Source organism: Scyliorhinus torazame, chromosome 11, assembly GCF_047496885.1.
Source record: "Scyliorhinus torazame isolate Kashiwa2021f chromosome 11, sScyTor2.1, whole genome shotgun sequence".
Lineage (NCBI taxonomy): Eukaryota > Metazoa > Chordata > Chondrichthyes > Carcharhiniformes > Scyliorhinidae > Scyliorhinus > Scyliorhinus torazame.
Genome location: NC_092717.1, coordinates 215,405,280 through 215,419,797, shown reverse-complemented (window position 1 = coordinate 215,419,797; position 14,518 = coordinate 215,405,280). Strand labels below are relative to the sequence as shown.

General features: G+C 44.0%; 1 protein-coding gene across 10 annotated transcripts in view; it reads right to left on the bottom strand.

Moving 5' to 3' along the window:
* LOC140385782 (protein tyrosine phosphatase type IVA 2-like) overlaps window positions 1-14,518 on the bottom strand; it is a 185,198-nt gene that overhangs the window by 59,885 nt on the left and 110,795 nt on the right. The window contains exon 1 of one of the 10 annotated variants that reach the window (XM_072468293.1): window positions 12,527-12,548. The exons of the other annotated variants lie outside the window; for them this stretch is intronic. The gene's annotated coding sequence lies outside the window, so the exon portion shown is untranslated. Of the gene's footprint in view, window positions 1-12,526; window positions 12,549-14,518 lie in introns of those variants that run through there. 10 annotated transcript variants of the gene reach the window in all.

The following is a 14,518-nucleotide window of genomic DNA, read 5'->3' as shown; positions in this document are numbered from 1 at the left end:
AGCTTGGGTCACTGTCTGTGCGGAGTCTGCACATTCTCCCAGTGTCTGCGTGGGTTTCCTCCGGGTGCTCCGGTTTCCTCCCACAGTCCAAAGATGTGCAGGTTAGGTGGATTGGCCATGCTAAATTGCCCTTAAGAGTCCAAAAGGTTAGGTTGGGTTACAGGGACAGCTGAGAAGTGTGGGCTTAAATGGGGTGCTCTTTCCAAGAGCCGGTGCAGACTCGATGGGCTGAATGGCCTCCTTCTGCACTGTAAATTCTATGATTCTAAACATATCCCTTTAATTTGAATGTATTTATGTGAATGTATGATGCTTCTAGAAACATAAATGAGCCACAGTAAGAGCGCAACTGATTATTTCAATTGATTGTAACTGTAGCGACGAGCACACTCGGGATTGTTCAGCAAGTGTTGTCCAATCACAGAATCACATCCAACAGTTTTGCAGGAACAGCCTGTACTCGGTTTACTACAACCAGACGAACAAGCCAATTGATTTGATCAGCCAATCATTGGGCATCGCACTGGCACCCGTACACGACATTGCCAATTATGTGGCAGGTAGAATGCCTTTATGGACTGACAGCGGCATCCTATTAGTGGAAAATATCACTTGCGTCACGACTGCAAACAGCAGCAGCATGAAACGGCTTGTTTAACTGGTTCAAATGTTTGGGATATTTTACCTTTCTCCGATAATTTGAAGTAAGCCTTTTCAGCTTAAAGTGATAGTCCAAGGCCAATTTGAGAGTTTGTGTGAACAGTAAACAATGATCTGATCAGGATAATCATTGTCCTGCTAGATAATTTTGATACACTTGATTTCCGTATTGACCGTACAAGGTAAGCAAAGGCTAGGGCCCTGTTTACAAGATTGCTGATAAGACCAGTTTTATAGTGCATGGAGCTATCGGAGTCCCAATGCGCATACTGACCAGTAAAAGTGGGCTTCCGGTAGACAGAAGTGAAGAAACCATTAGTGAATTTCTGAGCTAGCATTTAAGGAAAAGAAGCTTGTTAGATGCTCTATCTCAAAAGTGAGCACAGGATTAAGGAAATCCTGACACACTCTTGTAGCTGCTACGTCAGTCATTTGGCTAACTAGCAACTAAGCTTAGTTATCTGCACACTAAGCCGACAGCAGTTTATTAACATGAAGTGCAAAAAGTGAGCAAATTAGTTCTAGTCTTCAAAGCAAGACAGAGCAATGTACTGGATTGAGGCAAATAGCAACAAGTAGCAATTACAATGTGACAATAGAAGAAAACTAAGTATGTCAGGGTTTTTGTCCCACCAATATTTAAGCCACTGGTACAATCTAAATCTAGAAATCCCATGACGTCCTGTGACTTCACTTGTAAAAATAATAACCTTGCCTTTTTACTCCTGCACCTCTCCTCCTCACTCCAGTGCATCCTATACTCTCTACTTTCATGCAAAATTTTCCCAAACCGTTCCAGCCACAGAACCAATTTGACCGCCAAGAAACAGAGGGTGGGATTCTGCCTTCTGGGGACTACGTCCCAACGCCAGCGCGAAAACAGGCGCCAACCACTCCGGCGTCAAAGGCCCCAGAATTCTCTAAATTTTCGGGGGCTAGTTTGGCGCTGGAGTGGTTGCTGCCGCTCCAGCCGACACTGAAGGGCCGGCGCGAGTTTGCGCAGGCACGGAAAGGCCGCTGTGATCCCGCACATGCGCAGACCAGCCGACGTATTTCCGCGCATGCGCAGACCGGCCGGCGTATTTCCACGCATGCGCAGACCGGCCGGCGTATTTCCACGCATGCGCAGACCGGCCGGCATATTTCCACGCATGCGCGGGGTTAGTTTCTCCGTGCCGGCCCCTGGGTAATATGGCGGAGCCCTACAGGGGTCCGGCGTGGAGGAAAGCAGGCCCCCACGGAAGCAGCCCGCCCGCAGGATCGGTGCTCACCCCCCCACTCGCACACTTACCTGCCAGGTCCCGCCGTGCGCGAGTAATTCACGCCGGCGGGACTGGGCCAAAACCGGACGGCCACTCGGCCCATCGGGACCCGGAGAATCGCCGGGGGGGGGGGCGCCGTCTTCGACCCCCAACCGGCGTGGCGGGAATCCCGCCAGCCCCCAAAAAATGGCGCCGTAGAATAGGGCAGCCGGCGTTGGGGCGGGATTCGCGCTTCCCCGCGGGGATTATCCGACACAGTGGGGGTCGAAGAATCCCGGCCAGGATATTGAAAAGCTAGTGAAAACTTTAACTTTCATAACTATAGCGCAGCACGGTAGCAAAGTGTTAGCACTGTTGCTTCACAGCACCGAGCACTGTTTCTTCACAACGCCAGAGTCCCGGGTTCGATTTCCGCTTGGGTCACTGTCTATATGGAGTCTGCACGTTCTCCCCATGCCTACGTGGGTTTCTGCCGGGTGGGAGGAAAAGCCCCGAAAGACATGCTTGTTGGGTGAATTGGACATTCTGAATTCTCCCTCAGTGTACCTGAACAGGAGTGCGGCGACTTGGGTACTTTTACAGTAACTTCATTGCAGTGTTAATGTTAGCCTACTTGTGACGCTAATAAAGATTATTAAACCACAAAAAATGATTGCACAACAGGTACAAACAAAAATGTTTCTTGTCTTATATGTACACATTTATTAAAAGAAAGTCTTATTATTCAACAAATACTTCCAAGCCTTGCCTTCCTACACACATATCCCATGCACAAGTACCCTTGTGCCACTACGTTAGCACCCAGTTTGGGAACCCCTGGTTTCTGCGCTGCATCTTAGAAATTTGTGTCATAGTCTCGGAATCCATCACTCATTCTTTTTCACTTTTTGACTAGCTTCTCGTTAAATTAGCCTCTTCTTTTCTGCATGTGTCACATTCTTAAAAATGTCCGCCTCTTTCGGGACTAACTCAATTAGTACGTTAACATATTTAAAGCCGAAGACGTGGATTAAAAGGCAGGTACCATGAATCAGCCTGCAATTGTCAGCTTTCGCTCTGCCTTCAATGGTTTTCCGAAAACCCTTCACTGCCCATGGCTAGCAACAGCAGTAAATAGAATTTAACAACATAAAGGATGCGAGGTGTTCAACAACAGGTTGAAATCTGCCTAAAGACAACAGTAGACAGTGTTCAAAATTAATTATGCTTCTCTCCCATGAACGAGATTAGAAGGCTGTTTAGATAAGACTAAGATGTGAATAGCTTATTAGGAGAAATAGCTTATAGACAATTGCGAAGGTCAATGAGGTATCCATATGTCAGTGTATAGTCATGGAAGTTGATAGGGCAGACAGCAGAATACAAAGAAAGCATAATTAAAGTGGAACAAAGGCATAATTGGCCCGATGATCAGACGCCAGAGAGGCAGTTAAAGTCTAGCAGTCTCGGAAAGAAGACTGGCCAATTTCCAAGCACCGAGCCTCGAGGTCAAGTTTACATGAAACAAGCCTCTGCCTTAGAGCCAAGGCAGTGCAGAAAACCTTTGTAACGGCTGTTTTAACTGTCTTGCTGACCCAGGAAAAGACGTTTCCCAGACTGGAGTATTGTGCAGTAACTATAAGCTGGTTGTTTAATTTGGATATTGTTTGGGGAAACAGGAAGTCTTACAGAATTCAGGTATCACAGATATATTTTGGAACAAGGGCTACATTCTATATAAACTGTGAGTTTAGTTTTATTTAAATAAATTTAGAGTATCCAATGATTTTGTTTTCCCAATTAAGGGGCAATTTAGCATGGCCAATCCACCTACCCTGCACATCTTTTGGGTTGTGGAGGTGAGACTCACGCAGACACGGGGAGAATGTGCAAACTCCACACTGACAGTGATCCAATGTCGGGATCAAACCTGGGACCTCGGTGCCGTGGGGCAGCAGTGCTAACCACCACTGCCCTTGTGTGTTAAGTAATTCATGTATCTTAATTGCATGAGAGTAGAATAGTTTTGGTAGTGTGTATGTGTCTTTTCTTTACTTTAATAAAAAGTCTTTAATAATTGTTATATGACAACTGGGATGTTTGTTCTCAATGGGGTTTTCACTTGTCTCCTCACAAAAAAAAAACTATACACCCCCCCCCACAAACTGGTGTTCCAAGTTGGAATACCCTCGCAGATAACATCAGCATGCTTCGTGTCACTGGTGTCTTCCTGCCCCATTAAATATCCTTAAAATTAACTTAAATGTCTGAAACTGTTTTTAAATGTCTTACTTTACAAAGTTAAGTATTTGGTTAAGGGAACTGAGATTAGGCTGAGAGTAGGAAGTTACTGTCTGAGCATGTGTCCATTTATACTCGTCGTTTAGTAGTACAAGACTGGATTATTGCTGAAAAATATATATACTTTTTAAAAAAGCTTTTCGTCGTGCACTCATCATTCGATTCAGTGATTGGACAACATTCACTAAATAATCATCAGTGTGCTAAGAATTACACTGAAAACCAATTAAAGATAGTCAGTCAGTCTCGCAGTGTGTTGCATTTGCATGTACTGGAAGCTACATAAATGGCCCTGTTCTTTGCACACATTTGTTTCAGCTAAAAATAAATGACAGCCACTTCCTGGTTCATTCCTCAGGGCAATGTCTTCAGCAGAATTAAGCTGCCTGGTTTAAATATCAAACAAGGGCTGGCAGCTAACTGTCAGTCATCACCAGCGGTGAATTCTCCATGGCAATGTCTCTATCAACCAAGAGTCCATCTGACAACTTATAAGCACTTACTCTCTGCAGTATAAATTTGATAATTTCCCTTGCATTGTATTCATGCAAATATCCTGATGAGTGCAAAATAAAAAGCTTCAACAAAAAAATCTCACCAATTTATGCTCATCTGAGAATGCATATGGTGTTTATGAGTAAACAGGAAAAAAAAAAAGAGTCTGATGACCAGGTTGGGAGCCAGCATGAACTCATTGCATAGTTTTGATGGCTATTGAGAGCTTCCCAAACAGATAGACAGGACATATAGAGAATGTTTGTTTGAAGAGATAGATTTGTCCAACCTCTTTTCTGGTGCTATTTCCTGATGTGTAACTCTCGATAAACAATGTGGCCATATTTTTCTACCTTGCTGCTTAAAATTAAAAATTCAATTTTCTTTAAGGAATTGGACACGGGTGATATCCTTGAGCAAGTCCAACTCCTTCCACTCAGATTACAGATGCTGACAAATCTACTAATACACCAGGAGTTAATTCACAGAAGAGGTTTTCAAACAAAATATGATACCACTCAACAATTGGTATTCAAGGTATATATCAAATAACAAGGCATGTGATATTTAATGGAGCTTCACTCATCTGCAATTCCGACTTTGACAGAATCAAGGTCCAGGAGCTCAAGCTGTTATTAGATGGCACAAGTACTATTCTGTGTACTCAGATCAATTTCTCTCCATGTTGCAGGGAATTTCTGGGAATAGCGTCAGGATAGTAAGAAAAACTTAGGCAAAGTACAGTGGTTAGCACTGCTGCCTCACAGCACCAGGGACCTGGGTTGGATTCCGGTCTTGGGTGACTGTGTGGAGCTAACACATTGTTCCCATGTTTGCATGGGTTTTCCACAAGTGCTCCAGTTTCCTCCCATAGTCCAAAGTGGTACAGGCTAGGTGGATTGGCCATGATCAATACAAGCGGGGTTACAGGAATAGGGTGGGGGAGTGGGCCTAGGTAGAGTACACTTTCGAAGGGCCAAATGGCCTCCTTCTGCACTGCAGGGATTCTATGAGCTCCAGCTTTCCAGCACAACCCGGAAAACAGGGATCAGAATGGCAACCATTTAACAAGCTCAAAATCAGATTTGGGAGTGGGGTGAGGAAGGAGGAGGATTGAAAGAAGACTTGAATCAATTCAATGTGGAGGATACAGGTAAGGCAATAAATGGTCAGATCAGGTTCTGAAAAAGGATCTAAGTATGAAGGTGAAATAAACACATTTCCTTCTTTGTCAATTTTTTAGATTAAATGTCTTTTCCGGATCAGCATGTTCTTCTTCGTATATTTTTTGGATAAATTTATTTTCCTTTCATTTTATTGTTTGGATTAGTATATTCAAAAATTACCGCAAGAAAATAAGAATCATGGGCGGGATTCTCCGCAATCGGCACGATGTCCGCCGACCGGCGCCAAAAACGTCGCGAATCAGTCTGGCATCACGCCGCCCCAAAGGTGCGGAATTCTCCGCATCTTGGGGGGGCCAAGCCCTCACCTTGAGGGGCTAGGCCCGCACCGGACTGATTTCCGCCCCGCCAGCTGGCGGGAAAGGCCTTTGGTGCCCCGCCAGCTGGCGCGAAACTGACTTTGCCGGGCGGCGCATTCGCAGGAGCGTCAGCGGCCGCTCACGGCATCCCCGCGCATGCGCAGTGTAGGGGGTCTCTTCCGCCTCCGCCATAGTGGAGACCATGGTGAAGGCGGAAGGAAAAGAGTGCCCCCACGGCACAGGCACGCCCGCGGATCGGTGGGCCCCGATCGCGGGCCAGGCCACCGTGGGGGCACCCTCCCGGGGCCAGATTGCCCCGCGCCCCCCCAGGACCCCGGAGCCCGCCCGTGCCGCCTTGTTCCACCGTTAAGAGAGGTGGTTTGATTCTCGCCGGCGGGACAGGCATTCCAGCAGCGGGACTTTGGCCCATCGCGGGCCAGAGAATCGCCGGTGGGGGGGGGGTGGGCGCCAACCGGCGCGGCGCGATTCCCGCCCCCGCTGAATATCCAGTGCCGGAGAATTCGGCAACCGGCGGGGGCGGGATTCACGCCAGCCCCCCGGCGATTCTCCGACCCGGTGGGGGGGGGGTCGGAGAATCCCGCCCCATATGTTCTGAATATATGTTTTTTTTAGGAAGGTTTTTCTTTGGAAAGTTAGTTATGCCTGTACGATGGTTGAATTCATTTAGAAAATTATTTTTCTAACTTTACCTTCACCCCTTTACTGTGAGTTAATTTTGATCACCTCATTTTATATTGAGGGTCACCTGAATCAATTTTCTTGGGAGATTGTTGATTTTGTGACAGATCATTTTGTGAAGTATTCTTCCCCAAATATCAAAAAGACTAATTCAGAAGCTGCATCAATTTAAAATGGGTTTTCAGCACTCAACAATAGGCGTCTCACTGACTGGAGCACTGCTCATTAACACAGTGAAGTTGTTTCGAACTGAAATTATTTTCAAAAGTGTGTTCCTTCCCATGTGAAATCTACAGAAGATGCAATTTCCACAATAATTGCTTGTGTGATTGGCTTTTGTCCAACCACAATTGCAACATTCATAGACATATCATATTGCCTCCTTCGTCAAGGAATTACAGGTGTTTCAACCTGCAAAGTCCGTGGAAGCAAGCACCGCAAAGGGAAAGAAACAGATGTGATGCTGCAAGATGACAACGTTGCTTTACTTCATTTCAATATAATTCTTATCCCTGCGAACTTCACTCAAAACCGTTTGATGATGGGTGTTGCAAAAGTGAAGAATTTCTTGTTAAAAACTTAAATAAATGTAATGGCGAAGACCCAAGCGGGGGAAAAAAGTATTTGGTCTAGGTTTTCTATTTGGTTTGGAGAAATAACCTCCTCTCTCCTGTGAAGGACACAGCAGCTAGACTGGGCTTGTGGCAAATGAAAAGCAACACGGGGAGTTGGGGGGGGGGGGGGGAAAGAGGGAATCTACTTCACCCCACCCTCACCAATCTACCTACCATAGATGCACCCCACCCTCACCAATCTACCTACCATAGATGCATCTGCCCATTACAGTATTAGCACTGTTGCTTCACAGCTCCAGGGACCCGGGTTTGATTCCCAGCTTGGGTCAATATCTGTGCAGAGTCTACACATTCTCTGTGTCTGCGTGGGTTTCCTCTGGGTGCTCCAGTTTCCTCCCACAAGACCCGAATGACGTGCTTGTTAGGTGGAATAGGACATTCTGAATTCTCCTTCAGTGTACCTGAACAGGCCTACCTGTGACACTAATAAAGATTATTTTTATTAATATAAATGACCATCACAGTTCTCGTGCAACAAAGTCACACCATCACACGGAGGACATCCTCCATCATGTTGTGTGGCACTACCACTGTAAATGGGGTAGATTCAAATCAAATCTAATAGCTAAAAAATAATGGGCATCCATGCAACACTGAGCAATTAGCAGCAGAATTATGCTCAACCACAAACTTTAATCTCAGTTCAGTAAATCACTCAGTCACTCAATCATTATCAAAGAGCCCTGGATCAATGAGAAGTGGTTCAGGAATAGTACCAGGCATTCCTAAAATGGACATTCAAACCTGGTGAAACTACAACAAAGGACCATGTGTATGCCAAGCAGCTCAGTAGTGGAAGTAACATGCAAAAGACGAAGATAACCCACAACCCCCCGCCCTCCGCCCCCCCCCCCCCTCTAAAACCAACGGATCAGATCAGACCAAAGCTCTGCAAGTCCTGCCACATCCAGTTAGTCATACAGTTTTCAGCACAGAAAGAAATTTAGCCCATCGTGTCTGTGCCAGCCATCAGAAACATATCAATTCTAATCCCATTTTCACTTGGTCCATAGCCTTGTAGGCTAAGACTTTCATGTGCCCATCTAAACGCTTCTTAAATGTTGAGGGTTCCATCATCCTTTTAGCCAGTGAGTTCCAGATTCCAACCACCCTCTGGATGAAAAAGTTTTTCCTCAAATCTCTTGCTCCTTACCTTAAATCTATGCCGCCTGGTTATTGACCCCCCTACTTCAGGGAAATGTTTCTTCCTATGCAAGTCCTTTAATTTTGTACACCAATGAGGACCCCTTCACCCTTCTAAGGAAAACAACCCAGGGGTTTTGGCAAAGGTTGGTATCATGGCCAGTACAGGCTTGGAGGGCCGAATGGCCTGTTCCTGTGCTCTTTTGTTCTTTGTTATCCAACCCCTCTTCATAGCTGAAACACCCCATGCCAGGCAACATTCTGGTGAATCTCCTCTGCATCCTTTCTGGTGCAATCACACTAGACTCCTTGTGGATGGTGAACATTTAAACAATTGACAGGGCGAGGCAGCTCCACAAACATTCCCATCTTGAATGATGGCACAGTCCACCACGTCAATGCAAAAGGGAAAGACTAAAGTGCTTCTAACCATAATTATACTCAGCTACAAGTGGCAAGTGGCATCCATCTTGGCCTCCTCCCAACATCTCCACCATCGCAGATACCAGCCTTACACTGGACACACTGCAGCCAGTTAAAATGGCTAACTCCCGATTTAGAATGGCTAGCCCAGATTTAAAATGGCGAACGGAAAAGGCTGATGGGAAAAATCAGCCAACAGGACTAAAACAAGCAGCTACAGGTAAACTGTGTATTCGCCTCTGGGAAGGCCAGACAAGATCAATACATGTAGCCATCAGCGCAACAAAACACCAGCCATCTGAATACTAATGAGCAATACCCGGGAACAATGTGTGTCTAAATTGTTGCACAAAGCCAACCCAGACTCTTCGGCGTCAACAGAAGCCTACACAAAGGGAGGTGAACGACCACCTCAAGACCGCCCATCGATCAAGGAATCACTCCAGCATTGGAGAATATCGAACCAAGTGATTGGGACAACGTCCAATCACTTGGAACCAGGTACAGGGTCCGCCCCGAAAGGCGGGAAGCCCCTGGGGACTATAAGAATAGAGTCCAAGTTCAAATCGACCCTTCTGCCACCCCTTCTGCATCCTCCTACACCGTTCTGCTTCTTCTTCTGACCGGGTCACTCAGCAATGCAGACCAACCCTTGACAGTGACCGGTCCAGCCATCACGAAACATCCAGTAAGTCTTACTTCAACGCTCGCAACGAGATAGGCGCTCCTAGCTATCAATCTGTACCAGTTTCGAATCACGCAGGCCCAGAACCCGAACAAAAGGCCATTTGTTTCCCTGACCTGGTGGGCCATTTCCAAGTTAAGCATTGGCCTGTTAGTTGTAGGAAGTAGCTTAGATGTAGAATTTATGCATGAGTATTGATTACTGTATATAATAAATGTGCTTTGATTTAATTCTTACTAAGCGGTGTATTGGATTATTGATCATTACTCTGACTTGAACCACGTGGCGGTATCAGAAAGATACCTGGCGACTCAAGAGCAAAGGTGATAGAACAGAGCAATTAAACGAAGGCTAAAGTTAGCAACAACAACACCAAAAGCAATGGACCCCGAAATATCCCAACAGTTTTACTTAAGACTGGTGTTCCAGAATTAGCTAAGCCCCGAACCAAGCATTTTAGTACAGCCTGGCCTGCCAGCTTCTGAGGGTGCTGGAAATTATATCATGTTTTCCCTTTGATTCTGCATTTTTAGCTAGCTGCTTCTTTTAAATTCCTTAACTCTAAAAATTAGCATGCCTGTATACCTCCACTAACCTCAGTTGTCTAGATAATCTGTTTCTACTAATAGGGCTATTTATACCTTATTCTGTCTAGATGTCTGTTAATCTCATTACTGAGAAAGTTGTATCTCATTAGGCCTTTTGAATGCTGGTTACTGCTGTCGCTAGGCAGATTGCATCCCATCATGCCTTGTTAAGTTTGTTTTACTGCTGGTACCAGGCAGATCCATGACCGTTTCAGAGTGGAATGCTCCAGCGAGTTTCAGAGTGAAATGCTCCATTGCAGCATTCTCAAACAAAAGTCTGACACCGATTTAGAAAAAGAGAATCAGGTCAAGAGACCAAATGTTTTCACGAGCATCTTGCAGGAGCAGGGGTTGGGACATAGACAACTGAAGACATGGCCAGCAATGGTGGAGCGATTAAAATCAGGGATGCATAAGAGGCCAGAATAAGGAGGGCTGTGTGGCTGGAGGAGATTGCAGAGATAGGGGACAGCAAGGCCCTGAAGGGATTTGAAGACAATGACGAGAATTTTAAAATCAAGACTCGTTTCTCACCAAGAATCAATGTATGTCAGCGGGCACAGGGGCTTATAGGGGAACGGGACTTGATGAGAGTTCAGGCTGCAGAATTTTAGAAAACTTCAAGTTTATGGAGGGTAGAATATGACAGCCCAGGAGAGCGTCGGGATAGTCAAGCCTGATGACAACAAAGTCATGAATGCTGAGACAGTAAGGAAAGAAAAACTTGCATTTAAGCAGGGCCTTTCAGACAAGGCATCCTAAATTCCTCCACAGCCATGAAATAAAGTACAGACACTGTTTCAATGTAGCAAATGAAACAGCTGATTTGAACAGAGTAAGATTCCATGCCCTGGCCAAACCAAGCACCATTTTGCCTCAGCTACTAAAAGAGTAAACTCATCAGGTTCTTTTGAAATTAAAGAACTCGAACTTGCCAATTACATTTTCAAAAGGCCATCTAATAAGCCAATACACTGCCTTTTGGATGAGATGCTAAAGCTAGGCCACGCCTGCCTCCACAAATGGGCATAAAATATCCCTCGGCACTTTCTAAAAGCAAGGAAATGTTTTCCAGTGCCCTGACCAATATTTATCCCTCAAGTCAACATCACAAAAATAGGTTACCTGGCTATCATCACATTGCTGCTTGTGGGAAGTTGTGTGCAAAGTAGCTGCTGCGTTTCCTACATTACAACACTGACTACACTTCAAAAGTACTTCATGAATTGTAAAACACTTTGGATAATTCTCATGAATGGTGCCATTTCTTGCCTTTGGACCTCAAAGACCTTTAGAATCACTACAGTGCAGAAGGCAGCCATTCAGCCCATCGAGCCTGCACCAATCCTACCGAGGCCCACTCACCCGCTTGATCTTTAAGCATGATATACGAGAAAGGAATATTGTGCAGTATTCCAATGGCAAGTGGATGCACAAATGAATAATAATGATGCTCGGGCCCAGTATGATTGTGCATGTTCTTCTGCTGCTAAGCGTAACTATAATCATCAACTAGGACATAAATATCCAAAACCTCATGTTTAAATCTTAACTCGGGATGATTTCACATCTTAACTTGGGATGATTTCAAAGAACATTAATATAGTCTTAAAATTCAAACCAAATTTTCTTCCTGTTAGCAACATCTTTTTACCGTGGGAAAGAACTTTGATCCCCAACATACTGAACCATATCATGGGCAGCTAGCTAGCAAATCGACGCCAAGAACTCTCCAAAAGTAAAATCGTTAGCAAGCTTCATGCTTTTCTAGCGGCTGGTTTGTTACAACACTGGAAAAGGCCCGAGAGTGGATTGCTTATCTTCTTGTTCATAAGGGCCAAGGAGACCAAACGATTTCTCAGAAAAAATATTAAATAAGAACCGCATTAATATCATAGTGTTATTTCTAATCTGTTTAAGCATTGCTATCCCAGAGAGTAAAGATCCAGATTTAATAAACTAGTATTGGCCGGCTGTAAGTGTTTAAGCAGCACTTTGTTAAAAGACACAAGAGATACTAAAGCATTCTCCCACATTCCTCCAGATTGTTTGAGCAGACAATACATCTAACCGTCAAAAACCAAACTACTTGTCCCAATGTTCATTTCATTATGTAGCCTACTAAGAAATTTCAGCCTTGCTCAATAGTCCAGAAATTTTTTTTGAGATCTTACCATGCAATATTTGATGGGAGACTCATCTGAGTCTAGGATTAATTCCACAAAGTCGAAGTTTTTCAGATATGGCAAAGTCAACTAACATTTATTATTTTTCTGCATCAACACTTTGATCTGAACAGGCCAAATCCAGATTCTCGGCTGGATCGGCTGGAACCCACTTGCAGTGCAAGCATTCATGGTAGTTAACAAGCACGGTTAAGTGTGGAGTTTAGAACACCATTGTTCATTGTGACAAAGCGAAGGGACAATAAATGTATACCACATATCAATTATCTTCAGGTGACTATCGGCTTTCATGTTTGGTCAGATGAACTAAATATAGCCACAGAGATGTTATACTAAAATAGATATATTGAAAGTTTTATAGCTCCTCCTGAATGGTACCTTCCAAGTCCTTAAGAAAGGGTCCATGATGGAGCATTTTAGTTCTAATTCTAGACAATGGTATCCTAGTTAGAGGCAGTTTAATTTTATATGTTAAATATGTTTCAGGTTTGTTTTAACAGATTTAAGGGAATGAGATAAGGTCGCTTATCTCACTTATGGTCTATTAAATATTTTCATTTCCACTTTAGTGAGGATCAATTAGTTCAACCGTGCAAACATCCAAAATTTTAACATTTGTATCAAAAAGATTCCTTCATATCTACATAAACACAATTAAGAATAATTATGTTTGCATTTATATAGAACATTATCACATCTGTTAGTTTGGAGTGGCACGGTGGCAGCATTGCTACCTCACAGTGCCAAGGGCCCAGGTTCAATTCCAGTCTTGGGTGATTCCTAGTGTCTGTGTGGGTTTCCTCCGGGTACTCTGGTTCCCTCCCACAGTCCAAGGATGTGCAGGCTAGGTGGGGTTATGTGATTACAGGGGTAGGGCGAGGGAGTGGACTTAAAAATAGGGTGCTCTTTCAGAGGGTTGGTGCAGACTTAAAATCAGCCAAATGGCCTCCTTCTGCACTGTCGTAATTAAATGATTGTATATGTCTCCTAAAGTGCTTCAGAGCCAGTGAACTAATTTGGAGTGGAGTAAAGGGATTGTTACAAATGTGTCAGACATTTTGTACACTGCAAGGTTTATGATCAGAAACAAAATAACTCACCAGTTGATCAATCTTTCATGGTGGTGGAGATTGAAAGTAGAATGTTGGTCAGGTTCCCTGCTTTTCCCAAATATTGCCATGGGATCTTTAATGTCTGTTAACAATCTTGGTTTAGCATCTCAATACGGACTAGGCTGTGCACTCAGTGGGTCTTAAACTCAGAAGCTAAATGTAATTAATGCAAAGGCAGTTCCCAGATATCACTGCTCAGCGGACATGAATGGTTATGATTATTTGTACCAGAAATGAAATACACATGTTTTTACTCAAAGGAACAGCTGGCATCTTTTAGATGCAACAAAGCCATTACAAATTAAGGTTACAGTAGAATATGTTTCATGAAATGCACAAACTTGGCATGTAAGGCACATTCTGAGTTTCGAAGGGACCATCTGTTCAGGAGTTCCATTTGCTGTCTTACTATTTGCACTACAATTTGTGGTTGCCAAGTCTATAGTCACACGCTACATTTGCATTCTTCAAGTGATCATTGATTCTGCCTGCACACAAAGCTGGTGGTTAAACTGAACTCAGCTTCACATCAACAAAAGTTCTTACTTAAAAAGATTTTGAATTACTTCAACTTTGTGGCTTTAAAAAAACCCTCAGTATATGAATGCAGTGCAGAAGTGAAGCACTCGACAAGTTTTAAATTAAAATCAGCCAAGACTTTTTAAACAAATCACAAAATTTAAAAAAAACTGCATGCTTAAAAGGTTCAGTGCTTTAACCTGCACATCAGAAATAGTTTTACCACGTGCTAGGGCTTCAGTGTTCTGGAACTGTGCCATTTAAAATGTGGGTCAATATCAGGGCACAAGAAATATACATGGGAGATCTTTTAAATTATATAAGAAACACATTTTCGAGCTGTGAACCT